At 35.4% G+C, this 27,091-nt stretch overlaps 1 long non-coding RNA gene across 1 annotated transcript in view; it reads left to right on the plus strand.

Moving 5' to 3' along the window:
• The first annotated feature begins 11,906 nt into the window (after positions 1 to 11,906).
• Positions 11,907 to 27,091, plus strand: part of LOC141523768 (uncharacterized) — an 82,815-nt gene continuing 67,630 nt past the window's right edge. The window contains exons 1-2 of the long non-coding RNA XR_012478586.1: positions 11,907 to 12,054; positions 14,446 to 14,563. This is a non-coding gene — a long non-coding RNA (uncharacterized LOC141523768). The remainder of the gene's footprint in view (positions 12,055 to 14,445; positions 14,564 to 27,091) is intronic.

Genomic DNA, 27,091 nt, shown 5'->3' on the forward strand with positions numbered 1-27,091 from the left:
CCAATGTTGTACTTATACTTGGATTTTTTTTCTCCCGCTCCCCACTTCAAATCTAGGTGATCACATTTAGCTTAGCAGTGACATACCCTCTGATTCTTGTAATAAATCTTTACTGCATGCTTGTGTATATTCTTTGACAACTTCTCCAGATTTCCCCAATCCTGCTCTGTAAGACACATAGTCCTATCATCAAATATCACAGGCATTTGGAGACCTTTGGCCTCCTTTCTTCTGACCCAGGCCGCATTTGGCAAAAGCTTCACAGCCCAGGGTAGGAGGAAAGTTTGATTCAATAATATGACTATCCATTAATCCTGGATTAGGTTTCAAGAAATTTCTTCTTTCACCCTACTCTAGATATTGAGAACATCAGTAATAATTCATTATTATTCATATACCACAATCTATTAATACTTTTCCAATCAATGGGCATGTACTTTGTTCTCAATTCTTTGCTCCCACTGAAAATTCTTCCTGAATAAATATGAGAGGTAGCATGACATAATAAATAGAGAACCAGTCTTGGTACTGTGGAGTCTTGTGCTCTTATCTTACCCCTCACATACTGGTTGTATAATTGTGGACAAGTCACTTAGCCTTTTAGAACTCTGGTCCAGTAGTGTCAAACTCAAACATAAACAAACTAATCCATACAAAAGAATCCTGGCAGGTTACATTTTATCTTAGCTTTAAATGTAATGCGATCTATGTTTTATTGTATTTTATTTATTTTTTAAACATTTCCCAATTACTTTTTAATTTAATTGCACCAAACTTGAGAATGTTGCAGGTTTTATATGGCCTGTTTGATATATCTGTTCTAGGCAACTCTCTAATACCATGAGCTATAGAAAAGATGCTGACCTGTTTTAATAGAGGAAGTTTTTCTCACTCAGGAATTTCTTACAACAATCTGATCACTAAGTCCCTATATCTTGTAAATATTTTGACATACTTGAGACCTTTTTTTGGGTTTTTTTTTGTCTTTGGTCTCCTTGGAGTATATGTCTAGCAATGAATATCTCATTGAGTATTGACATAGTAAATATTATTGGGAAGAACTCAAACAGTAAGACCATAACCGCATAATGAAATTGCTTAAGGGTGAACAAAAGGATCATTCAATCTTTTGCCATAGGAATTAAATGAATTAATCTATAATCATTATCACTATTCATTATCTCGAGTGCAAGGTCTGTTGTTGAAACTCTTGAGTTATCTTTTTCCAGCTCTATTCTTAGGAACCAGTTAGAAGTTGACCATTCAAGCTTAAACTTTGACCAGATCAATACAATGAGAATTGAGGTTGCTTAGACAGGCAATATTGATATTTATTGCATTTTAGTTCAACAAGTCAACTTCTATTCCTAAAATCTATCCTAGTCTTTTTAGAAAAAAAAATTTACAATTGAGATTAGAATAAGTAATGTATGGGAATGGATCTGAAGACCTATTCAATCTAATATTTTCTCCATGACTACAGCATGATATATTCTGGTAGGGTATCTTCTCTGATTATCTATGTATCTATGTATCTATGTATCTATGTATCTATGTATCTATCTGTCTATCTATCTTTTATCTATAGATAAATATGTATATATAGAAATATAGATATATCTATATATTTATATAGATCTTTCTCAATGTGTGTTTATATATATATACATATACATATATAATATATATATACATATATATGTATATATATATATATATATATATATATATATTTGCATAGCTATATGGTGCAGTGGGTAGAGCTCCAGTCCTAAAGACAGGAGGGCCTGAATTCAAATGTGACCTCAGGCACTTGAACAATTACTTAACCCTGATTGCCCCTCATCCAGGACCATCTCAGTCATATCTGATCCCAGGAATCAGATTGCTCTACAGGAGAAAGTAAGACTGGTGACTTAGCACATTACCTCCCTCCCTCAAATTGAATTCACATGCATGTCATGGCATCACCTCCCTGATGTCATGGTCTTCCTCAAGAAGGAAGGACAGACATTATCATCACAATGTGTGTGAATACCTTAAAAATATTAGGACCAGACCACCCAAATGTGTGTTCTTCCCTTAGTAACTTGTGGTGAACCTTTACTAAAGTCCATCTCTATTGTACAGAGGTGACTATGCCAGGGAAACACAAGCTGGGGAAGGTACAATGCCAGCAACAACCAGCTTAGATCAAATTTGGAAAGAGAGTTTCAATACAAAGGTTGATCATAGTAATTCAGAAACACCTTCTACTAAGGCATATCAAATCAGAGAGTCTAGGACCACTTTCTGAATTCTTTATGAAATTATTAAGTATGAATTTGTATAAATGTCCTCATTTATTCTAAATTAACTTCTTTCACTCTTCATGGAACCTTCTTGTTTTAGGTTTTGGAATTTTGTGAATAAGTTTGTGTTTACTATATCTAAACTTTACCCCCTCTGATTTTATAGATTTTTGCTTATCTCTCTCAGTTTTTTTTATTTCCAGACTAAAGTTTTAAACTTTAAACTTTTATCTGGATGTCAATATTATTCCCTTGATCTCTTTAGCTGTGATTTTCTGTACCTTCTTAAACACTCTTAAATTTTTGAGAAATGCACATGGTATATTTCACTGTTATGTTTTTAGATAAGAATGGGATATTTTTCTTTTTTATTTCATTCATTCAGCAAACCTTTATTTAGGGATAATAATTATTCATAATTTTAAATATTCAATTACTTATGCATGTAGTAATATGCTTAGGTTTGGGGAAGCATACAAAGTTTAGATTTAAAAGATTGCATTCATTGAGTTTACTATTACTCAATCAATAAGCATTTATAAAGTGCCTGACATGAGTCAGGCATCACACCAACTGCTGAAGATCCAAAGAAAGGCAAAAGCCAGTTACTGCTAGTGAGAAAAACTGAAGGAGCAGCAAGTGGTAGTGAAAATTAAATGAACTACACCGACTCCGTTTTATGACTCATTTCTGGAGTTAGCTCAGGTTCCTTTCTATTTAGTTATGGTTCAAGTCCAATTTCTGTCATGTGTGAACATTTTATTCAACTGTGGGAATTGGGAGAAAGCCTTATTGTATTGTTTGAACAAAGCCCTATGTAATTGGAAGGCTGGACCCCCTTTTCTTGCTGTTTAGAAACCTTTAAGTAAGGACCTAAGATTATTCTGACCAGAAACCCAGTCAGACCCAAAGACTGATATAAGGAGTTTTCTCACAATTGTATATCTCAAACAACCCATATCTTATTTGAAAACTGGATCTTTACTGATCAATTAGTTATTGTTTTCATGTTCCTCTGTTTATAGACATTTGAAAGGAGAGGGACAACTTTTTTTTTATTTCAGGCAATCGCACCTATTTGCTCTCTCACTCACAATTTGGAAAGTCCCTAATCTTTCCTCTTATTAAAAATCAGATCACTTAATATTGAATTGTTTTCTTCTAATTAATTGGTCTTATTTAATTGTTTTTAACATATAAATGTCTGCCTCCTGTTTTGGGGGTTCAGTGTCAAAGCTGCAGAAGGCGATTGATCCCAGTTTTTTATGCAATTGACATATATTCTTTAGTAAGTCAATCTGCTCAGAAGTTCCAACTTTTTTTCCCATAGACATTTCATTGTTCACCCACTACACTAGTAAGGGAAGAAGATACAAATATAGATGGTCATTATACACAATACTATGGGATATATCCCCCAAGAATATTTAGTATTTTTATAGCTGTTTTGTCTGCATTGCATTAGTTCTATGTCTTCATTGAAAATAAAAGAAATTATTATTATCATAGATTCCTTTCCTGGTTTATAATTGCTAATATACCGCCATCTTATAAAACTTAGCATAGATTTGGGGGGGTCATGGGAGAATTTAGTAGGATGGAACCTATGATTTCAGTGGTATAAGAGACACAGAGGTGGCACAGGATAGAATACTGGGCTTAGTGTCTGAAAAGATCTGAATTTAAATTTGACTTCAGATACTTAATAGCTGTATGACCTTGGACAAGTCATTTAACCTCTCTGAGCCTCAGTTTCCTCAACTGTAGAATATGGGTAATAATAGTCACTATCTCTCAGGGTTATTGTGAGGATCAAATGAGATAATATTTAAAAAACATTTAACACAGTGTCTGGCACATTGCAGGTACTTAAATCCTTCCTTCCTTCTTCCCTCCTTCCTTTCCTTCCTTCCTTCCTTCCTTCCTTCCTTCCTTCCTTCCTTCCTTCCTTCCTTCCTTCCTTCCTTCCTTTCCTTCCTTCTTTCCTTTATGTACTCCCAAGGCGAAAATTTCCTCTACCAACTCTTCTTCTAATCCTCAAAACTTTTTAGAATTATTGACCATTCTTTGTTTCTCTTTCATCTTAGAGGAATCCTTTCTCATAACTAAAGTTTATTCTCCTGATTGTGCTCTTGATCTCATCTCCTGCTTCCTCTAGGATTTTGTCTTAGGAGTTATTTTCTTTCTCAGGCTTTATTAGTTGCTACCTCTCTTCTGTCTTCTTTCTTCAGGCCTAGTCTTCTCAATTCCTAAAAAAGCCTTGCTTTGTCCTTTCTGATCCATGAGCCTACTGCCCTAGCTCTCTTTTGATAGCTAAGCATCTTGGAAAAGTTTTCTACACCTGATAAATCTACTGCTTCATACTATGTACTCTCTTCAACCTCTTGCAATTTACTTTCTTCTATTAGTCTATTGAAACCTATTTCTCTGACAGTATTAAGACTTCATAGTCACAAAATTTGAAGCCTTTTTTTATCCTCCTTGATTTTTCTGTGTTATTGGACATTGCTGACATTCTCTCCTCCTTCCCTACTACTGCTGCTGCTGCTGTTGCTACTACTACTACTACTACTACTACTACTACTACTACTACTACTACTACTGAGACACCCACACAGAAAGAGACAGAGAGAGACAGAGAGAAACAGAGAGAGACACAGAGACAGAGAGATAGAGACAGGAGGAAGGGGGAGAGAGAGAGAGAGAGAGAGAGAGAGAGAGAGAGAGAGAGACAGACAGACAGACAGACAGAGACGGAGAGAATGAGAGTGTTTTAAGCATGGGGAAATACCCACAGTTGGGCAGGAACACGCCAGTGACACTGGATGTAGAAGGAAATAAGGTATTAGAAGACTGGAAAGATTGGAAGTGGTCAGAGTATGAAGGACTTTAAAAGTCAAACAAATGACTTGACTTTATATTTGAACTTGAAGGGTAATAGTGAACCACCGGAATTTATTAGCTATATGGATAACTTGGTCAGACCTGTACTTTAGGAAATGCAATTTGAAAACTGAGTGAAGAATGAATTGAAATGGAGGGAGATGAGGTAGGGAAGTCAAATAGTAGACTATTGCAATAGTCTAGGCGTGACATGATGATAGTTATTATTTGTCCTTTGTTTTTTGAAGAGGATCAGTGACATAATGGGGTGATGTCTTGGGTTGTTTATGTATTGAACTTAAGCAAGGCAGAGTTGCACAAAGTTGGTCAGCTTCACTCTCTCTTTCAGAGTCATTGAAGTCCAGTGGAAAAACAAAAGTCAAGATGGCTCAGGATGCAGCAGATGACCTTGGCATCTTCGATGTTTGACTATGATCTAAGTACTTCATAGCACCTACTTCAGTTGCTTTCATGCCTGTTGAAACAAATTGTTCTCATTTACTCATTCCACCAAGGGAAGCTTTTATGGGCTTGGAGTAGACACATTGAAGCATTAAAAGTTTCTTGGTTGCCCTCAATCTGGTTTAGCCTACCTGCAGAGGCAGTTTCACCAAAGGGTGGCTGCTATGCATGCCACTACTTCTTGGAACTACCGATGGGAGTTGAGTGAATACCAAAAGTGGATGAGCAGCACTGAAAAAGGCTTGGTAAGCCTTCACATCATAGTAATGAAATGAATAAGAGAAGGAAAGAGGGGGTATATGATAGTGGAGATGAAAGGACTTGGCAACAGATTGGATATTGGAGGGGAGGAGATATTATAGAGTCAAGAGTTGAAGATGACAGCTAGGTTTTGAGACTGGGTAACCAGAAAGATGGTGGTGCCCATAATGGTAATTAAGATATTAGGGAGAAGAATGAATTTTGGGAAGAAGATAAATGAGTTCAGTTTAGCCACATTGAGTTAAAGATGATTATAAGACATTCAGTTGGAAATGTAATACTGGAAAGGTTTTGGCCAGATAGATAGATCTTTGAATTATCAAGTGGTGTTTTTACTCTTTTTCATAATCTCTTCAGGGTATAGACCTAGTAGTGGTATTGTTGGATCAAAAGGTATGCACATTTTTGTTGCCCTTTTGGGCATAATTCCTTTTTTTGGGGGGGGGCGTAATTCCAAATTGCTCTCAAGAAAGATTGGATGAGTTCACAGCTCCACCAACAATGTATTAGTGTCCTCAATTTCCCACATCCCTTCCAATATTGATCATTGTCCTTTCTGATCATATTGACCAGTCTGAGAGGTGTGAGGTGGTACCTCAGAGATGCTTTAAATTTCATTTCTTTAATAAGTAATGATTAAGAGCAATTTTTCATATGATAATGGATTACTTTGATTTCTTCATCTGTAAATTATCTTTGCATATCCTTTGACCATTTGTCAATTGGGGGATGACTTTTTTTTAAGTTTGACTCAGTTCTCTGTATATTTTAGAAATGAGTCCTTTGTCAGAAATACTAGTTGTAAAAATTATTTCCCAATTTATTACATTTCTTTTGATCTTGGTTACAGTGGTTTTGTCTATGCAAAAGCCTTTTAATTTAATGTAATCAAAATCATCTAGTTTGTTTTTAATGATATTCTCTATCTCTTCTTTGGTCATAAACTGCTTCCCTTTCCATAGATCTGACAGGTAAACTACTCCTTGATCTCCTAGTTTGCTTATAATATTGTTTTTATGTCAAAATCCTGTATCCATTTTGATCTTATCTTGGTATAGGGTATGAGGTGTTGGTCTAATCCAAGTTTCTGCCATACTAATTTCCAATTTTCCCAACATTTTTTAATAAAAGAGAGAATTTTTATCCCAATAGCTGGACTCTGGGTTTATCAAACAGCAGATTACTATAATCATTTCCTGCTATTGCACCTAATCTATTCCACTGATCCATCACTCTGTTTCATCACCAGTACCAGACAGTTTTGATAACCAATGCTTTATAATATAATTTTAGATCTGGTAGGGCTAAGCCACTTTCTTTTGTACTTTTTTTTCATTAAATCCCCAGAAATTCTTGACTTTATTTCTCCATATCGATTTACTTACATTTTTTTTCTAACTCATTAAAGTATTTTTTTTTTTTTTGGAATTTTGATTGGTAGGGCACTAAACAGGTAATTTAGTTTTGGTAGAATTGTCATTTTTATTATATTAACTTGTCCTATCCATGAACAGTTGTTATTTGTCCAGTTATTTAAATCTGATTTTATTTGTGTGAGAATTGTTTTGTTATTGTTTTCCAAAAGTTTCTGAGTCTGCTTTGGCAGGTAGACTCCCAAGTATTTTGTATTGTCTGAAGTTACTTTGAATGGGATTTCTCTTTCTAGCTCTTTCTGCTGCATCTTGCTAGTCAGATATAGAAATGTTGAGGATTTATGAGAGTTATTTTATATCCTGCAATTGCTAAAGTTGCTAATTATTTCAAATAGCTTTTTAGATGATTTTTTTTAGTATTCTCTAGGTATACCATCATGTCATCTGTAGAGTGAGAGTTTTGTCTCTTCCTTCCCAATTCTAATTCCTTTAATTTCTTTTTCTTCTTTTATTGCTGAAGCTAACATTTCTAATACAATATTGAATAGTAGTGTGATAATGAGCATCCTTGTCTCACCCCTGATCTTATTGGGAATGCCTCTATCCTCTCCCCATTGAATATAATGCTTGTTGATTGTTTCAGATAAATACTGCTTATTTTTCTAAGGAACAATCCATTTATTCCTACTCTCTCTCTAGTGCTTTTAGTAGGAATGGGTGCTGTATTTTGCCAAAAGCTTTTTCAGCATCTATTAATATGATCATAAGATTTCAGATAGGGTTTTTTATTGATATAATTAATTATTCTAACAGTTTTCTAAATATTGAACCAATCCTACATTCCTGGGATAAATCCTACTTGGTCATAATGTATTTATTTTAGTGATAACTTGTAATTGTTTTGCTAAGATTTTATTTAACATTTTTGCATCTATTTTTATCAGGGCAAAATAGATCTATAATTTGCTTTTTCTGTTTTAACTCTTCCTGGTTTAGGCATCAGCACTATATTGGTGTCATAGAAAGAGTTAGGCAAAGTTCTGTCTTCATCTATTTTTCCAAAGAGTTTATATAGAATTGGCATCAATTGTTCCTTAAATGTTTGATAGACATCACTTGTGAATCCATCTGGCCTTGGAGATTTTTTCTTAGGGAGTTCAATAATGGTTTGTTGAATTTCTTTTTTCTGAGATAGGGTTATTTGGATATTTAATGTCCTTTTCATTTAACCTGGGAAACTTATAGTTTTGTAAATATTTGTCCATTTTACTTAGATTGTTAAATTTATTGGCATAGAGTTGGGAAAAATAATCCCGAATTATCACTTTAATTTCCTCCTCATTGGTGGTGAGTTCACCTTTTTCCATTTATGATACTAGCAATTTGGTTTTCTTCTTTCTTTTTTTAAATCAAATTAACCAGAGGTTTATCAATTTTATTGTTTTTTTCATAAAACCAACTCTTGGTTTTATTTATAGTTCAATATTCTCTTGCTTTTGTTTTGTTAATTTCTCCTTTAAATTTTAGAATTTCTAATCTGGTATTTAATTAGGGGGGTTTTAATTTGTTCTTTCTCTAATTTTTTTAGTTGCATGTTTAGTTCATTGATTTCCTCTTTTTCTAATTTATTCATGTAAGCATTTAAAGATATAATGTATCCCCTGATAGCTGCCTTGGCTGTATCCCATAAGTTTTGATATTTTTTTCATTACTGTCATTATCTAGGATGAAATAATTAATTCTTTATATAATTTGTTATTTGATCCACTCATTCTTTAAAATGAGGTTATTTAGTTTCCAATTAGTTTTGGATCTATCTCTCCCTGGCCCAATATCGTGTGATTTTTATTGCATTATGATCTGAAAAAAATGTATTCACTATTTCTGCCTTTCTGCAATTGATTATTTGGTTTTTATACCCTAGTACATGGTTAGATAGACAACATTTTCAAGGAGTTTACCCAAAGAAAGAGAGATATAGGATGATAGCTATTAGGGATGAATGAGTCAAGTGAGAAATTTTCTGAGATTACAGAAGACATGAACTTGTTTATAGATCATAGGGAAGTAGTCAGTAGACAGAAACAGAATGAAGATTGTGATGTTGTTTGTCCTTGTTCTTGAAGAAGGGAGATGATGCCCTGATAGGCACAAGAATTGGATGTGAATGAAGGGGTGCTGTACAAAGTCATCTTCTCAACAGCCTTCTGGGTCCAGTGGCCAGATATGGATCAGGATGACTGGTGATGGCTTTGAATGTGAGGCAAAAGTGACTTGCTCAGCATCATACATCTAGTAAATGTCAAGTGTCTGAGGTTGGATTTGAACTCAGGTCCTCCTGATTCTGTGCCACCCAGCTGCCCCTGAATGAAGATTAATGAGAAAGTGGGAATAAAAGAGGGTGCAATCTGCTAGAGTAAAGGGCTAGGATGCAATAACTTGTGTGTGTGGTGGGGCTTGCCTTGTCAAAGCGAATGTCCACTTCTCCTTTGAAGGGGTTAAGATGAAGGTTGTAGCAGAAAGGTATTTGTGTAATATGAGCTGAAGAGAAGGGGAGGAGAGGGAACTCTTTTTTTTTTTTAGGTTTTTCTTTTTTGCAAGGCAAATGGGGTTAAGTGGCTTGCCCAAGGCCACACAGCTAGGTAATTATTAAGTGTCTGAGACTGGATTTGAACCCAGGTACTCCTGACTCCAGGGCTGGTGCTTTATCCACTACGCCACCTAGCCACCCCAGAGAGGGAACTCTTAATGTATGGTCTTAATTTTTTTTTTCAGTGAAATATGAGGCAAGGTTGTGAGCATAGAAAGCAGAGGGGTGGAAGAGGTATGGGAAGTTTGAGGATGAAAAGGTTTGTAAAACTTCATGGGGTTAGTAAATCTATTAGGTAGGTATAGAAGAATTGCTTTACTGCAGTGAGGGTCCAAGTGTAACAAATTTGTAGTAGACTCAGTAATTTTGGTTTCATGATTTTCTCTAATTTCAATGGGCAACACATTAACAGGAATAAACTAAGCAGATGGTGGAAGTAACTCAAGACTGAGGTTTGGCAGGGGAAGTATCGGGAGTCAAAGGATTTGAGAGAAGATATTATAGAGTTGGAGGGAGGAGAATATAGCTAGTGCAGAAGTTTTGGCCTGGAAAAGAACTGAGGTGTGGATGCCTCTGGGTGAGGATGAAGACCAGGTTTCAGTGTTATAAGGTAAAGGCAGAGGTGGAGGATAACAAATGAAGGCATTTCAAAATGTGAAAGTGGTACATTTGTCGGTAATGGCCAGATTATGATTGTAACCATCTCTGTAAGAAGCTGAGGGGGAGGAGTAGTTACAAGGAATTGGAAGGTAAGGGTAATTTGAAAGAGAATATTGACTTTCCCTAGTATGAAGGAAAAGTTATATAAAATGCCATTTGTTATTCTTATAGTTTACTTGGTCATGTTATGCCTATGCTAAAAAAATCTTTAGTAGTTATTTATTGTTTCCTGAGTTTAGATTTCTTTATCTGACATTTAAAGTCCTTGCTAAATTGGACTACTCTTTGCCTAAATATTCTGCATGCTTTCCCTTTCTACCACTACCACTACATCATCATTATTTATTATCTTACGTGAAAAAAGAATTGAACCTACTTTATTTTGGAAAAATTGATAAAGTAAATGAATTTTGGAGCATCCTTTTTTGGAAGTATTTTTCAACATTTATATTTTGGTGCAAGACATTTGCATTCTAGTCATGGCTTTGCCACTAACTATTGATACTGGGCTAATTACTTAATCTCTCTGAGTCCCAGAGGCAAGTAATAACAACAATAATTGGCCTTTAGGTTTGCAAAATGCTTGTTCCTTACAACAGTGCTTTGAGGTAGGTGTTAAAAGTATGATTATTCCCATTTTACAAATGAGGAAACCAAGACTCGAAGGGGTGAGGTGACTTGCCCAAGGTTACACAACTAGGCAGTGTCTGATGAGATCTGTAAACTGAAATCTCTTCACACTTCAGATCGAACTACATCCACTATATCATACTTTTTGACTTGATATTGAAGGTCTCATTTGACTGTTAAAAAAATCTGATTCTACAAACTCCCTTTTCTCTATCTCTGCCACTAGTGATCCAGTTTTCATCTCTTTTACTGACTAATGAAATCAGGATACAGTCAACAGATTCATATACACACCAAGAGCAAGAAATCCTTTCCCAGTCACTGTACCATGTTACAATAATATTCCTCCACTGCTTCTGAAAAGCTGAACTTTGCTCACAGATAGGTTTCTTTTTTCATGCTCTGGGGTCCCTCTTTACTGCTTTTATTCATCTATATCCCAGTACCACTCCAATTGAACCCCAGTTTAGCACTCACCCACACCCTTAGGTAGGTATGTGGTCTACTAGGTGCCATTAATCCTCAGTTATATGTTTTCCCCAAAATCTTAATGAGCTTTAAGCTACCATAGCTTATTTATTATTTAAACTCTGAAAGATTAAAACTTCACCTGACTTTTGGGATACCATGTACATTTATAACCCTTTCTTTCCTCTCCTCATTTTTACAGACAAGCATTTTTTTCAATGTTCAACTTCCCTCCCCCACTTTCTCCTATACATAAAGATGTGCTTTTTTACTTCCAGGTGTATTAGGGAAAAATGTACATATTTATTCATGTGCCAAAGGGATATTGAGAAGCACTGAGTCATGGCAAAGATCCCCAAGCCACAGAGAGGCCAAGAACAGTGATGACTGATTGGAATTAAATAGTGTGGTCCTTTTTGAGCCAAATCTGTTATAGGTATGTACTGCCTTCTTTTCTCTTATGACTTACAGGGTTACACCCTGTCCTTTTTTCTTGTAACTGAAAAAGTCTTATTCATCTACTTAGTGTCACACTTAAAATAAAAATAACTGACTTGATTATCATGCTGTTCTAAAACTTCAGAAAATACTCACTACCATCACAATTATACACACTCATCTGGGGTGATCACCAGTCTTTTTTTTTTTTAAAGATTTTATTTATTTTGAATTTTACAATTTTTCCCCTAATCTTGCTTTCCTCCCCCCACCCCCCACAGAAGGCAGTCTGTTAGTCTTTACATTGTTTCCATGGTATACACTGATCTAAGTTGAATGATCACCAGTCTTCCTAAACTGACTTGCCACTGGACTTTGATGACTTTGGAGAAGAGAATGAACTGAGGACTTTGGATAATTCTGCCTCACTTACAAGTCAAGATATTACTTTTCAGATGTCATTGATCTTTTTTGAGAGGAAGGGAGGAAAAATGACAACAATATAGGAACATATTTGTATAGAAATATTTAACATCTGTTGGAAAAACATGCCCTATTATTAGTATATAAGTAACATTGCTTTCCTGTGTGAAGACTGATAACTCTTTCTTAATGGAAAGAATGTGTTCCTGATATTGTCTGTTTATATTTGTCTATTATACTGGGTCATAGAATTAAAGCTGAAAGGTATCTTAGAAGTCATCTAATCCAACCTTTTAATTTTTTAATTTATTATGTATTTTTTTAATTTTACTTCCACCTCTTCCCTACCCCAGGAAAAAAATTTCCACTTATAATATATGTGTATTGTCAAGCAAAACAAGTACCCACATCAAGCATATCCAAAGATTGGTGTCTAATTCAGTGTATTTAACTCATTATCTCTCTGTCAGAAGGTAGGTTGTATTCTTCATCAACAGGCTTATAGAATCTTGGTTAGTTATTATATTAAGCAGTGTTCTTAAGGATACTAAATTTTTTTTTGCTTTTATAGTGTTGACATATTATAAATTATTCTCCTAGTTCTACCCACTTCACTTTGCATCAGTTGATAAAAGTCTTCACATTTTCCATGAAATCATCCCTTTCCATCATATCTTATGACATAATATTACATTATTTTTATATATTAGTTTGTTCAACTTCTCTCCAATTGATGGGTATCTCCTTATTTTCAGTTGTCTGCCACCTCAAAAATATAATTTTTTATTTATATTTCTCACCCCCCTTTCTTTGATCACTTTGGGATATAGGCTGCCTAGTGATATTATTACTGGCTTAGGTTTAGTAACTTTAGGGGCGTAGCTCCAAGCTGCTTTCCAGAATGGTTCTACCCATTCACAGATCCAACTCTGTATCCTTACATCTATTTTCCTATAGTTCCTCCAAAAATTTGTAATTTTCTTTTTTTTGGTCAATCTTCTCATTTTGATGGGATGAGATGGAGCTGCCCAATTGCTTTAATTTGTATTTTTCTAATTATTACTGACTACAACATTTTAATATGGTTATAGACAGATTGGTTATCTTCCTTTTTTTTTAGGTTTTTCTTTTTTGCAAGGCAAGTGGCTTAAGTGGCTTGCCCAAGGTCACAGAGCTAGGTAATTATTAAGTATCTGAAGCCGGATTTGAGCTCAGGTACTCCTGACTCCAAGGCTGGTGCTCTATCCACTTCAACACCTACCTGCCCCTATTGGTTGTCTTCCTTTGAGAGATTTGTGCTCATATCCTATGACCATTTATTGTTGGTAATAGACAGAAATTCTGGTGATTCGTGTGGATTTATTTTATATCCTTCCACTTTGCTCAATCTATTGTTTCTTTCAGTTATTTTTTTAGTTGTCTCTTGATGATTCTCTATGTAAGCAATTACATAAAAATTATATATAAATGGACATCACCTATAAAAGTGCTAAATTTCTTTCCTCTTCACCTAATTCTATTACCTCTATGTCTTTTTTTTTTTTTTTAGTTTTTGCAAGGCAATGAGATTAAGTGACTTGCTGAAGGTCACACAGCTAGGTAATTATTGTCTGAGGTCCCATTTGAACTAACTCCAGGGCCAGTGCTCTATCCATAGCTGCCCCATTACCTCTCTGTCTTTTTCTTGTTTTATAATTATATCTAGCATTTCTAGTCCTTTATCAAAAAATAGTGATGACAATGGATAATTTTACTTTTTTTTTTTTACCTCTGATCTTATTGGAAAGACCTCTAGATAATTTTTACATATACTATTGACTCTTACCCCAAATCTTCATTTTTTTTTTAAGATGAGGAAACCAGGTATTAGAGAGTGTTAACTGATTTGTCTGAGGTCATACATATAGTAAGAGACAGAGCCAGGATTTGGACCCAAGTCCTCTGATTAATTCTTTCTTCTACATAGGTCACTTGGATTATGTATGAACAGAGCTATATGGAGAGGTCTTGCTAACTAATAATATGTGAGAAGTGAGTTCAAAAGAAGAGTAAAATGTTCTTGAAGTTTTGAACCTGGAAGAATGGTAAGTGCCATAAATAAAAACTTGAAATTTAAGGATAAGGACAGATTTTGGGAGGAAGATAATGATTTCCATTTAATTGCATCATAACTTGAAATATAGAAAATATCTCTGAGGTCATCTAATCCAAATTTCTCATTTTATAGTAGAAAAAGCTCAGGCCCAGAAAGATTGTGACTTTACAATGGGTCAAATAAATCATAATAGTCTATGTGATAGATATAAAATTTGACTCCAGATCCATTGTTTTTTACCATTTTTCTATGCTGCCTTTTGTTTGCCCAAATGGAATGGAAGACACATTAGACATATGACTCCAGAGATCTGAACTAGGATCCGTAGGTGAAAGTTATAGGGAGATATTTCTGCTTAATATATAGGACTTTTCAACAGTTACAGCTGTTTTACAACAAAGTGTACTGTCCAAAAAAACTTGGATTTTCTTGTACTAGAAACAACCAGATTAGCTATCTGAAAAGTTATAGGAAGGATCCCTTCAATTTGACCAAATCTTGACCTGATAATCTCTAAGGTCCCTTTCATAAGATGCTCTCATAATTTTATTTGTACTTTGTCATTTAGATTGTCAAAGAATTTTTCCCTTTGCCTATTCAAAAGAAAATTTTCAAGAAAAGGTGATTTGTTCTCGAAGAGAAAGACTTAGGAAAGAAGGCTATATAGAGAGAGGAACCGGCACCTAGGTTTTATGCCCCTATCCCCAGCATACTACACTAGAGAGACTTAAGGGGGATTTCCCCTAAGCCACAAGATTCTCTCTCTCTCTGTCTCTGTGTTTCTCTCACTCTTTTTCTCCTTCACTCACTGAAATACCTTGCTCCCAGTGGGAGATCTTATTTATTGTGTATTGTGTAGCTGCTCCTCTACTCTCCTCAAAGGAATTAAAGTTTCTCTTGGAGAAGGGTAGGGTGGAAAAAACTCTAGGGATATTTATTCATACCTTTTAGTGAGCCATATCTAGACATATCCATGTGGACATACACAAACTGCATAAACATCCATTCATCCTCTCTCTCTCTCTCTCTCTCTCTCTCTCTCTCTCTATATATATATATATATATATATATATATATATATATGTATATATATGCACTATATATATGTTTATACACAGTATAATAGGAAATTAATAAATACAAATATAAAATGAATGAATGTAAATGAAATGAATAAATGCAAATAAATGTAAAATAAACACAAGACAATCAGGTAAGACTTCATTCAGAAGATGATGCTTGAACTACATCTTACAGGAAGAAAAAGACTCTCTGAGGCAGAGGTAAGGAGAGAATGCATTCCAGCCACTCCCAGTGAGATCGAAGCTTGAAAGAAAACCTGGAATTTTGTATACACACACACACACACACACACACACACACACACACACACATATAGTTGTCTGCGTAAATATGATAGTCAAAACCATGGTAAGCCGATGAGGTTTCCTAGAGAGGAGAGAGAGAAAAGAGATGAGTGAGTGCCTAGAAAAGAAGCTTGAAAAACACTCACAGATAGGACATAATATATATGGAAATAGAAATGTAAATATAGATGGAATACGCTATGGCATGTCCTATTCAATCATTGCCATCATACAAAAACCTACTTAGGTTTGAAATTAGTTTGAAGTTCATCACAGTATTAGGATTTAAACTAGAAAAGAATCTTAGAGACCAAGCCCAACTTCTTCATTTCATAGGTTAGAAAATAATACCATAAAAGGTAAAGTGCCTCAGCTCAAATGCCACATTCCATATTTCCTGATACTACCAGAGGCTCCCCTCCCTCAGTTTATTTTATGTATATATCCTATATACTTATATAGGTATATAAGTGTGTATATGAAAATCTTCCCTGCTAGATGTGAGCAAATTCCTTCCTTCCCTCCTTCCTTCCTTCCTTCCTTCCATCTTTCTGTCTTTTATTTCTGTCTTTTATTTTGTATCCCAAATAGCTAACTCAGATCCTTGGCATAGTAAATATTTAATAAATGTTTATTTATTAGTTGATTGGTGTATTGCCCAGGGTCACCCAAATAGTAAGCAGTAGAGCAGAGATTTTAGTCTAGTCTCTAATCTCCAGATCTACCACATTTTCCATAATGCACATTGATTTTCACACCAAAGTTGGCTGCTATGGAATATTGTGTTATGTGTTGGTGGAAGGAGGACCCAAGATCATGCAATCCTAGGCTTTTTGAAATATTGAAGTACAGTGAATGAATTTTTGACTGAATGAATACTTTGAAACCAATTGAATTATTGATTTCAGAAATGAGTGACTGGGACAAAAAGTCAAGGTCTATGGAGTTCTGATTTGCAGTAGAACAGCTCAGATGTCAACAAGTTCTTTTGACTAGTTTTAACATGCTGTTATTAACACACTACTCCATCAATAAAAACTTAACATTTTATTAGCTTAAGTCAGTCCCACCACTCCTAAAGCTGAAAGGATGTTCAGGCCAAAATTTGTTAATTGTTGTGCCAGGGCTAAGGTAGATTTGCCAAACCCACTCAGTGAAGTCAGATGTACTTGGCAGGTTTACTGATCTTCATCTTATTTTGAAGAAATATGAAAATTGGAGCATCAACATATAATTATTTTAACATATATTCGCATCTGGTTTTACCCTCTGACTTTGAGTTCCCACCAAAGGAACTTCTCTTTCCTCACAATATTTTAAGTGATTCCGTTAGATTCTTTGAGTTCAGTATTATCTCTTGATAGATGACTGACTTGCCTCTTTTTATATCCGGTCTTAATCTCTCTTTTGGACTCCAGTACCACAGCATCAATAGTATGTTAGACTTCTCAATTTAGATGGACATCTTTTTTTAAAAAAAAGTTTAGCACATATTTTAAACATTTTCTTTTTTTTTAATTTTTTTGCAAGGCAATGGGGTTAAGTGGCTTGCTCAAGGCCACACAGCTAGGTAATTAGTGTCTGAGGCTGGGTTTGAACTCAAGTACTCCTGACTCCAGGACTGGTGCTCTATCCACTGTGCCACCTAACCACCCCCTAAACATTTTCTCCATCATTTTATTGGTGGAATATATATATATATATATATGTATATATATATATATATATATACATATATATGTATGTATTTCAAATTACATGTAAAAACAGTTTTAAACTTTTGTTTTTGAGTCATTCAAAACATTTTCCCTATTGAAAAAGAAAGCTAATTAATCCCAAGAAAAATTAAAAAAAATTTTAAAGCATACTTCAGTGTACATTGAGACTCCATTAGTTCTTTCTATAGATTTGTATAGCATCTTTCATCATGAATTCTTTGGAATTGTCTTGGATCAATGTATTGATGAGAATAACTAGATCTTTCAGTTGATCATCATACAATATGATTGTTATACATAATTCCCCTGGTTCTATTAATTTCACTTTGTATCAATTCATGTAAATCTTTCTATAAATCATTTTTTTAAATAGCACAACAGTATTCCATCACAATCATATGCCATAATTTATTCTTCTATTCTCCAATTGATGGGCATTCCTTCAATTTCCAATTTTTTGCCGCCACAAAAAGAACTGCTATAAATATTTTTGTACAAATTGGTTCTTTTTTTCTTTTACTAGACAGGCATCTTAAATTCAAATGGAACTCATTTTCCTCTGTAGAGACAACTCCATCCAATCTTCCTGATTTTTTGTTGAGTTTACCACCATCTAGTCACCCCAGGTTCACAAGCTCAGAATTATTTATGTCTTCAGCCTTTCCATCATGTCTTATATTTAATCAGTTGTCAAGTTTTATCAATTCTACCACTTAAACTTCTTTCCTATTTATTTTCTTCTCTTCACTTCTACTATCCTAATTCACTGTCACATTTTATCTCTTGCCTAGACTAGTACATTAGCCTTAAAACTGATCTCTCTTCCAGTCTTTTTCCCATTTCCACCCATTTTTCTGGTACCTGCCAAAGTAATCTTCCTAATTCACAAGGCTTATCATGACACCCCTACTCAAAAATCTTCAATGATTCCCTGTTGTCTACAGGATTAAAGAGAAACTTCTCTGACATAGCATTTAAAATTCTTAACAATTTGCTTCCAGCCTTTCCAGACTTATTTCACATTTTTCTCCCATATGCACTCTACATTCCATCTAGATTGACTCAATTGCTATTCCTCAAACTCATGATTCTATCTCCTTCTTCCAAGTCTTTGTATATACTTGTCCTACAAACTTAGAAGATGCTCACTATTCATCTCCACCTTCATCTTTTAGTGTGCGTGTCTTCTTCAAAGGCTTAACTCAGTTCTTACTTTCTATGGAAAGCATTTTGTGATTCCTTTGTTTGTAAATATGCATGTCTTATGCTTAAATGTCTGCATAAATGTTGTATGTCCCTAGTAGACTATAAGCAACTTGAGGGCAGGAATTATTTTTTTTATTTAGTTTTGGTGAATCCAGAAGCTAGCACAAGATTGTACACTTGGTAACTACTTTACAAATACTTTTTGAATTCTATACTTGTATTTGCATATCATATAGCAATACCTTACATTTGTATAATATCCTCCGATGTATGGATGTCTGCTACTAAGAGCAAACCCCCATATTTTTCATATGGAGATTCTGTTTCCATTGGACACTTAAATAAAGAAATATTCTTCACATATTTGCTGGTAAATATGTAGTCATGTTTCTTCTTCTCTCACTCCAATCCCTACCCCATAACCTTAAATTCATCCTTGGGTAAAACTCAGAAAATGTGAATAGTACTCTACATATGAAGTCAAGAAGACTTGAATTCAAATCCTATTCAGATATTAACTGTGTGACATTGGTTAAGTCACTTAACTACTGTCTGCCTCAGTTTCTTCATCTGTAAAAGGGGACATACACACACACACACACACACACACACACACACACACACAACCTATTAAAATACAACCTACATCCCAAGGTTGTTTTGAGGATAAAATGGGATATTTATAAAGTGTTTAACAAGTCCCAAATCATTATGTATTGTTAACTTATTATATCTAATTCAGAGGATGAAACTGATTCTTGAAGTGGGGAAGTGATTCTTTTTTCAAGGTCATTCAGGAAAATAGATAGAAGAAGTAATATTTGAACCTAGATCCTGAGACTTCAAATCAAGTGCTCTTTTTCCAGCATTCTGTTTTTCTCTGTGAGAATCCATTTGAGTTATAGCTGAGTTTTTCCATTTTTCTAGACTATCTCTTAAGGATAAGGAAGGGCCTGTATGTTCTTGCCAGAGTTGTCAGTGAGTATTATTGAGAAAACTATTGAAAATGACTTTTCCCACTTAAAGAAGCAGGACTTAATCCAATCATTTTCTGAACTTGTTCTGTAGCCCAAGCCAATTTTAGGATTCTCAGAAAGATGAATTTATGAACTAACCAAACACAATAGTTTAATTTGGAGAAAGCAGCCAATATGAAGCTCCATGAGAATACAGATTTGAATGGAAAATAAATTCATAGAATGGTTCCTCTGCCATCAGAGCAGACAATTATGCAATAACAGGAAATTAAATAAATCAGGAATTAGTCTCTTCAATCTCAATCACAGCCCCCCCATACACAACCTGTTGCCAACCTTTCTATTTCTACGTTTGTAGCATCTAGCATCTATCTCTTTTCTTTCCACTTATACAATCACCATTCTTGTTGAGTTATTGCAATAGTCTTCTAATTGATCTCCCTGATTTAAGCTTCTCCCCATTCTGATCCATCTGATACACAGTTGCGAAAGTATAGATGTGAGTATGCCACACCCCTACTCAATAGTCACCAAGCATACTTTATGACACCCAGGATCAAATAGAAAACCTCTTTGGCATTTAAAACTTCCCTGACCTCTTCCCATCTTCCCAATACTTTTACACTTTACTCCTCTCCATTCATTCCAATCCAACCAATCTGGCCAACGTGCTGCTCTTCAAATACAACACTGTGTCTTTTATCTCTAGACCTGTGTACTGGCCATTCCCCATGACACAAATGCTCTCTCTCTTACTTCCATTTCTTAGAATCACCGATTGATTATCTATAAGAATAAGTCCAAATGCCATATTTCGTAGACCTTTCCTAGTCACCCCTCAGCTGCAAGGACTTTCTAAGGTTACCTTCCATCTGGTCTAAATGCTGGCAGTAGTAGGGCCTATTTATTTATTAAATAAGTATGTGCATTCATATCTAACACCTACACATATAGTATACATACATATGTACATACTTGTGGGTATGCACATATATGCATAAACACAGGGATATATGTATATGTGTGTTTACCCTCAATAAAATGTAAGATTCTTGAGGGCAGGGGCTGTTTTTTCTTTCTCTCTTGCCCTCCCTCCTTCCTGCATTCCCTCCTTCCCTTCCTTTCTTTTTCTTTCTTTCTTTCTTTCTTCCTTTCTTTTCTTTCTTTTGTTTCTTTGTTTGTTTGTTTCTTTCTCTTTCCTGCCCTCCTTCCTTTCTTCCTTCCTTTTTTCCTTCCTACCACCTTCCTTCCTTCTTTTTCTTTTTATCTTCCTTGTAACAAATATGTAGTCAAAAACATTTTCCCTCATTGACTATGTTTAAAAAAGTATATGTCTCATTCTGATCCTTAAATCCGTTTCCTCTCTATTAGCAGATGCTTCATGCTTTATCATTGGTCCTCTGGAATCATGAATGATTACTGCATTGATCACAGTTATAGACTTCACAGTTTTAAAAATCCTTGTAGCATTTTTATATAAATTGTTCTTTTGGTTCTTATTTTATTCTTAATCGATTTATAAAAGACTTCAAAATTGTTCATTTTTATATTGATGTTAAAGCTTAAGTTTTTCTTCTGGGGCTACCTTTTCTCTGCCTCAGTTCAGAGAACTCTTTGTCTTTTTGAAAGATATTTCAAGTCTATTTCCTTATTTCATTTTTTTTATGGAGACTTTCTTTTTGTCTTTAATAATATTTCTTTTCCCTCAATTGCATGTAAAACAATTTTAAATACTTGTTTTTTTAAATTTTGAGTTACTTATTCTCTTTCTTTCTCCCTCACCCACTTACTAAGACATAAGCTATCTGAAATATGCTAAAAACATGCAATTGTGAAAATTTGATGTTTAATTGGGGATTTAAAATTTGTTTTTTTCTAGTGTTTTTTTTTTTTTAGTTGTATGCCCAGTTCATTGATTGGCTCTTCTGCTATTTTGTTTATGTAAGAGTCTGGAGATATAAAATTTCCCCTAAGAACTACTTTGACTGCATCCTGTAAATTTTGGTATGTTGTTTCATTGTCATTCTTTTTAATGAAATTATGGATTATTTCTTTATTATTGATGATTATTAATTTATTCTTTAGGATTAGATTAGTTTCAGGGGTGGCTAGGTGGCATAGTGGATAGAGCACCAGCCCTGGAGTCAGGAGTACCTGGGTTCAAATCCGGTCTCAGACACTTAATAATTACCTAGGGCAAGCCACTTAACCCCATTTGCCTTACAAAAAATCTAAAAAAAAAAGGATTAGATTAGTTTCCAGACAATTTTAATCCATCTTTCCATTTCCCTTTATTTTCTAATTTTTAATGCATTAAGATTTAAAAAGGATGCAGTTAATATTTCTGTTTTTCTGCTTTTTGGTTGTGAGGTTTTTATGCCCTAAAATATAATCAGTTTTTGTGTGGATGCAATTTACTGTTGAGAAAAGGAATGTTTCTGTCTGTTCCCATTCAATTTCCTCCAGTGGTTTATCATACCTAGCTTTTCTAAAATTCTATTTATCTACTTAACATCTTTCTTATTTATCTATTTTTTGGTTAGTTTTATCTAGTTCTTAGAGGGGAAAGTTGAGATTTCCATTGTCTATTTCCTCCTGCAACTCATTTAACTTTAAAAATTTGGATGCTATACCATTAGGTGTATTAATGTTGATATTTTTATCATCTTTGGTACCTTTGACCAAGATTTAGTTTTCTTCCTTATCTCCTTTAATAGATCTGTTTTTGTTTTTGCTTTGTCTGAGACTATGATTACTATCCCTGCATTTTTTTTGGACTTTGGCTAAGGCAAAATAGATACTGCTCTAGTTCTTTTCCTTTTACTCTATGTGTGTTTCTCTGCTTCAAATATGTTAACAGTCTATTTTATGATTCTGGTTTTCAATCCATTCTAATATTTGCTTCTCTTTTATGAGTGAATTAATCCCATTCACATTTACAGTTATGATAACTATGTATTTTCTTCTCTCTTATTTTTCTCTGTTCATCCCTCCCTCTCAACTTTTACTCTGTTCTTCCTCACAAGTGTTTACTCTGACCACTGCCTCCTCCTTTCTTCCTTCACTTCTATCACTTCCCTCCCCTTTTCTTATTCTCATTCTTTTGTACTTCCCTATAGAATAAGATACATTTCCATACAGAACTGGGTATATGTGTTTTTCCCTCTGAGCCAATTCTGATGAGAGTAAGGTTCAAGAAGTTCCTGCCAACCCCCACTCCTTTCTTCTATTCCACTGTAATAGCTCTTCTGAATCTCTTCTGTGTGAGATAACTTGTCAAATTTTATCTCTCCTTTCCCCTCTTCTCCCAATGCAATATTCTTTTTTCTCACTCTTTAATTTTTTTGTATCACCCCATCATAGACAATTTTCAACTGCATCCTTTATCTGTGAATACTCCTAATTGTCCTAATCATGTAAAAGTTCTTATGAGTTATAAGTATTATCTTTCCATGTAGCAATAAAGTTTAGCCTTATTGAATCACTTATTCTTTCCTGTTTACCTTTTTGTATATTTCTTTTGAATTTTGTATTTGAAGATCAAATTTTCTGTCCAGGTTTGCTCTTTTCATTAAGAATATTAATGACCTAAGATGGTGGTGTGAAGGCAGCGTTCCCCGACAACTCCGAGCCCCCAACCCCCCCCAAAAAACAAATGAGGGCTCTAGCCAAAATTTAGAGGGGCAGAACCCACAGAAAGACTGAGTGATACATTTTTCCGAGTCCAAGATAACTTAGAACCTCCACAGGAAAAGTGTGCTTCACCAGGACCTGGGGTGGGAAAAAAAAGCACTGCGAAGCCCGCCCAGCTGAGCAAAGCCCAGTCCAGCCCAGCCCAGAGATTACCAGCAACAGCTTGAAGGGGAGAGGAGAGAACTCTGCTGCACCTGGGTGAGTGTGGAGTGAGGAGCACAGCCACAAAACCTGCAGCAAGAATCTGGAGAAAGCATCCTGCACCCCCAGAGAAGATAAGGGAAGTCTGCAGAGATCTCTCTGCTCTTCCTTGAGACAGGACTCTGCTGTTTGCCTATACTCAGACTCAGGGTGCAGTTTAGGCTTCCTTACTGAGATAGCTGGATCCCACCTTATAGCTTCAGGGCAGAGGGCAGTGCTGTGGTCATCTACATATCAAAGCACGGGCTAAAGAGTTTAAGACCTTGGAAGAATAAAGGTCCCAGTGGGGTGTCCCCCCCCCCAAAAAAAACCCCAAAGCCTTGGAAGTGCTGTAAATTAGCCTTGGGCTGAGGAAATAAGTAAACAATAGAAAAAAGAAGGATCTGACCATAGAGAATTACTTCAGTCCTCAAAACACATACTCTGATGATGACAAAATCAAAGCTTCTGTATCCAAAACCTCCAAGAGAAATAGAAAATGGGCACAGACTGTGGATGAGCTCAAAAAAGACTTTGAAAAGCAATTCAGGGAGGTGGAGGAAAAATTGGGAGGAGAGATGAGAGCAATGTGGAAAAATCATGAAAACCAAATGAAAAGCAATACAAAAAAATATTGAAGAAAATAATATGTTAAAAACCAGCTTAGGCCTAATGGAAAAAGCAAAACAAAAGGCAAATGAGAAGAATGCCTTAAAAGCAGAATTGGCCAGCTGGAAAAGGAGATAAAAAAGCTCTCTGAAGAAAGTAACTCCTTCAAATGCAAAATGAAACTAAAGGAAGCTGATGACTTTGTAAGAAATCAGGAAGAAATAAAAACTCTTCCAAAAAAAAGCCAAAAATTAGAAGAAAATGTGGAATATCTCATTGGAAATACAACTGACCTCGAAAGCAGATCCAGAAGAAATAATCTGAAAATTATTGGACTATCTGAAATCCACGACCAGGAAAGGAGCCTAGACTTCATTTTTCAAGAAGTAATACAGCAAAATTGCCCTGAGATCCTAGAAGCTGAGGGTAAAATAGAAATAGAGAGAATTCATCAGTCACCCCCTGAAAGGAATCCCAAAAGAAAAACTTCCAGGAACATTATGGCCAAATTCCAAAACTCCCAAATCAAAGAGAAAATTCTAAAAGCTTCCAGAAACAGACAATTCAACTACCGAGGCTCCATAGTCAAGATTACACAGGATCTGGCAACATCTGCATTAAGGGCTTATAGGGATTGGAATATGATATTCCAGAAGACAAAAGATCTTGGTTTACAATGGAGAATCAATTACCCAGCCAAACTGAACATCCTCTTTCAGGGGAAAAAGATGGATTTTCAATGAAACAGGGGACTTTCAAACTTTCCTATTGAGACAACCAGAGCTGAACAGAAAGTTTAATCTCCAAGTACAGGACTCTGGTGAACCATAGAGGGAGTGGAAGAGAGGGACTAACTATGAGGAACTTGATGATGTTGAACTGTTTGTATTCCTGCATGGGAAGAAGATATTGATAACTCATATGAACTTTCTCATTTATAAGAGCGGTTAGAAGGAGCATATATAGATAAGACATAGGAAGGAGTGGAATATAAATGGTATGATGTGGTAAAGGGATGGAGTCAATGGGTGATGGGGGAAAGTACTGGAAGGAAGGAAAAGGAGATGAAGAAGAAGCTGAGAGATTTCACATAAGAGTCAAAAAAAAAAAGCTTTTTCAATGGAGGGGATGGGGGAAGGCAAGGGGGAATGAGTGAGCCTTCATTCTCATCAGAAATGGCTCAGGAGCATACACACTTAATAGGGTGAGGAAATCTGTCTTGCCCTGGAGAAGGATGGGAGGAAAGGGACAGGATGAGGGGAAATGGGGGGAGGGAAGGGGGGAGAGAATAGGTGACAGAAGAGAGGAAAGACTAAAGGAGAAGGTACTCAGAGGCAACACTCTTTTGGACAGGGCCAGGATGAAAGGAGAGAAAGAATAGAATAAATGAGAGTGGGGAGGTATAGAGTGGAGTTACAGCTAGTGATAGCAACTGTGGGAAAAATATAGAAGCAACTTCTCTGGTGGACTTATGATAAAGAAAGGAACTCACCCCAGAGACAGAGCCATTGGAATCTCTCTCTATACTTGAGGTTTCCCATCTTCTTGCCGGGGGAGGGGGTTTATGTTTATTCTTATGTTTATATTTCTAACATTCAATTTACATCAATGTATGGCGTGGAAACAATGTAGAGCCTGTCAAACAGCCTTGGGGGGGGGAGGGAGGAGGGGGGAACATTGCAGAATTCAGAGCTTTGAAAAAAAATGATGGGTATAATTTACTATTGTATATAATTGGAAAACAAATAAAATGTTTAAAACAAAACAAACCAAACAATAGTCAGCTCACATCTCTGCCCTCTATGTATACTCCTAACTGCTCTAATAATAAAAAAGTTCTTAAGAGAAAAAAAAAGAATACTAATGACCTCTATTTCATTAAGTATTCATTTCCTCCCTCCCCCTCCCCCCACAAAAGATTATACTAAGTTTTGTTGGGTAGGTGATTCTTGGTGGTAATTCTAGCTCCTTTGTATTCTGGAATTTTATATTCTAAGTCCTCTGATCCTTTAATGTAAAAGTTGCTAGATCCTATCTTGAATGTGGCTTTACATTTGAATTGTTTCTTTCTGGTTGCTTTCAATATTTTGTCTCTGACCTGGGAGCCCATGAATGGTCATTTTGGTATCTCTTTTAGAATGTGATAGATAAATTCTTTCCATTTCTGTTTTATACTTTGGTTATAAGATATCAGTTAAGTTTTCCTTGACAATTTCTTGAAAAATGTTGTCTAGGCTCTTTCTTTGATCATGGTTTTCAGAGTCCATAATTCATCTTTTTTTGCAAGGCAGTGGGGTTAAATGACTCACCCAAGGTCACACAGCTAGACATTTATTAAGTGTCTGAGGCTGGATTTGAATCAGGTTCTCCTGACTCCAGGGATGTTATCCACTGTGGCACCTAGCTGTCCTGAGTCCAATAATTCTTTTTTTTTTTTTTAGTTTTTGCAAGGCAGTGGGGTTAAATGACTTACCCAAGGCCACACGGCAAAGTAATTATTAACTGTCTGAGGCTGGATTTGAACTCAGGTACTCCTGACTCCAGGGCTGGTGCTCTATCTACTGTGCCACCTAGCCGCCCCCCAATAATTCTTGATTATCTCTTCTTAATGGGATCCCCCCCCCGTAAGTTATTTTTCCAAATAGAAACCACATTTACTTCTATTTTCTTTTCATTCAAACTTTTTCTTTTTGTTTCTATCATTTCTTTCTTTCTTTTTTTTTTAGGATTTTTTGCAAGGCAATGGGGTTAAGTGGCTTGCCCAATG

This window comes from Macrotis lagotis, chromosome 5, assembly GCF_037893015.1.
Source record: "Macrotis lagotis isolate mMagLag1 chromosome 5, bilby.v1.9.chrom.fasta, whole genome shotgun sequence".
NCBI classification, from domain to species: Eukaryota; Metazoa; Chordata; class Mammalia; order Peramelemorphia; family Peramelidae; genus Macrotis; species Macrotis lagotis.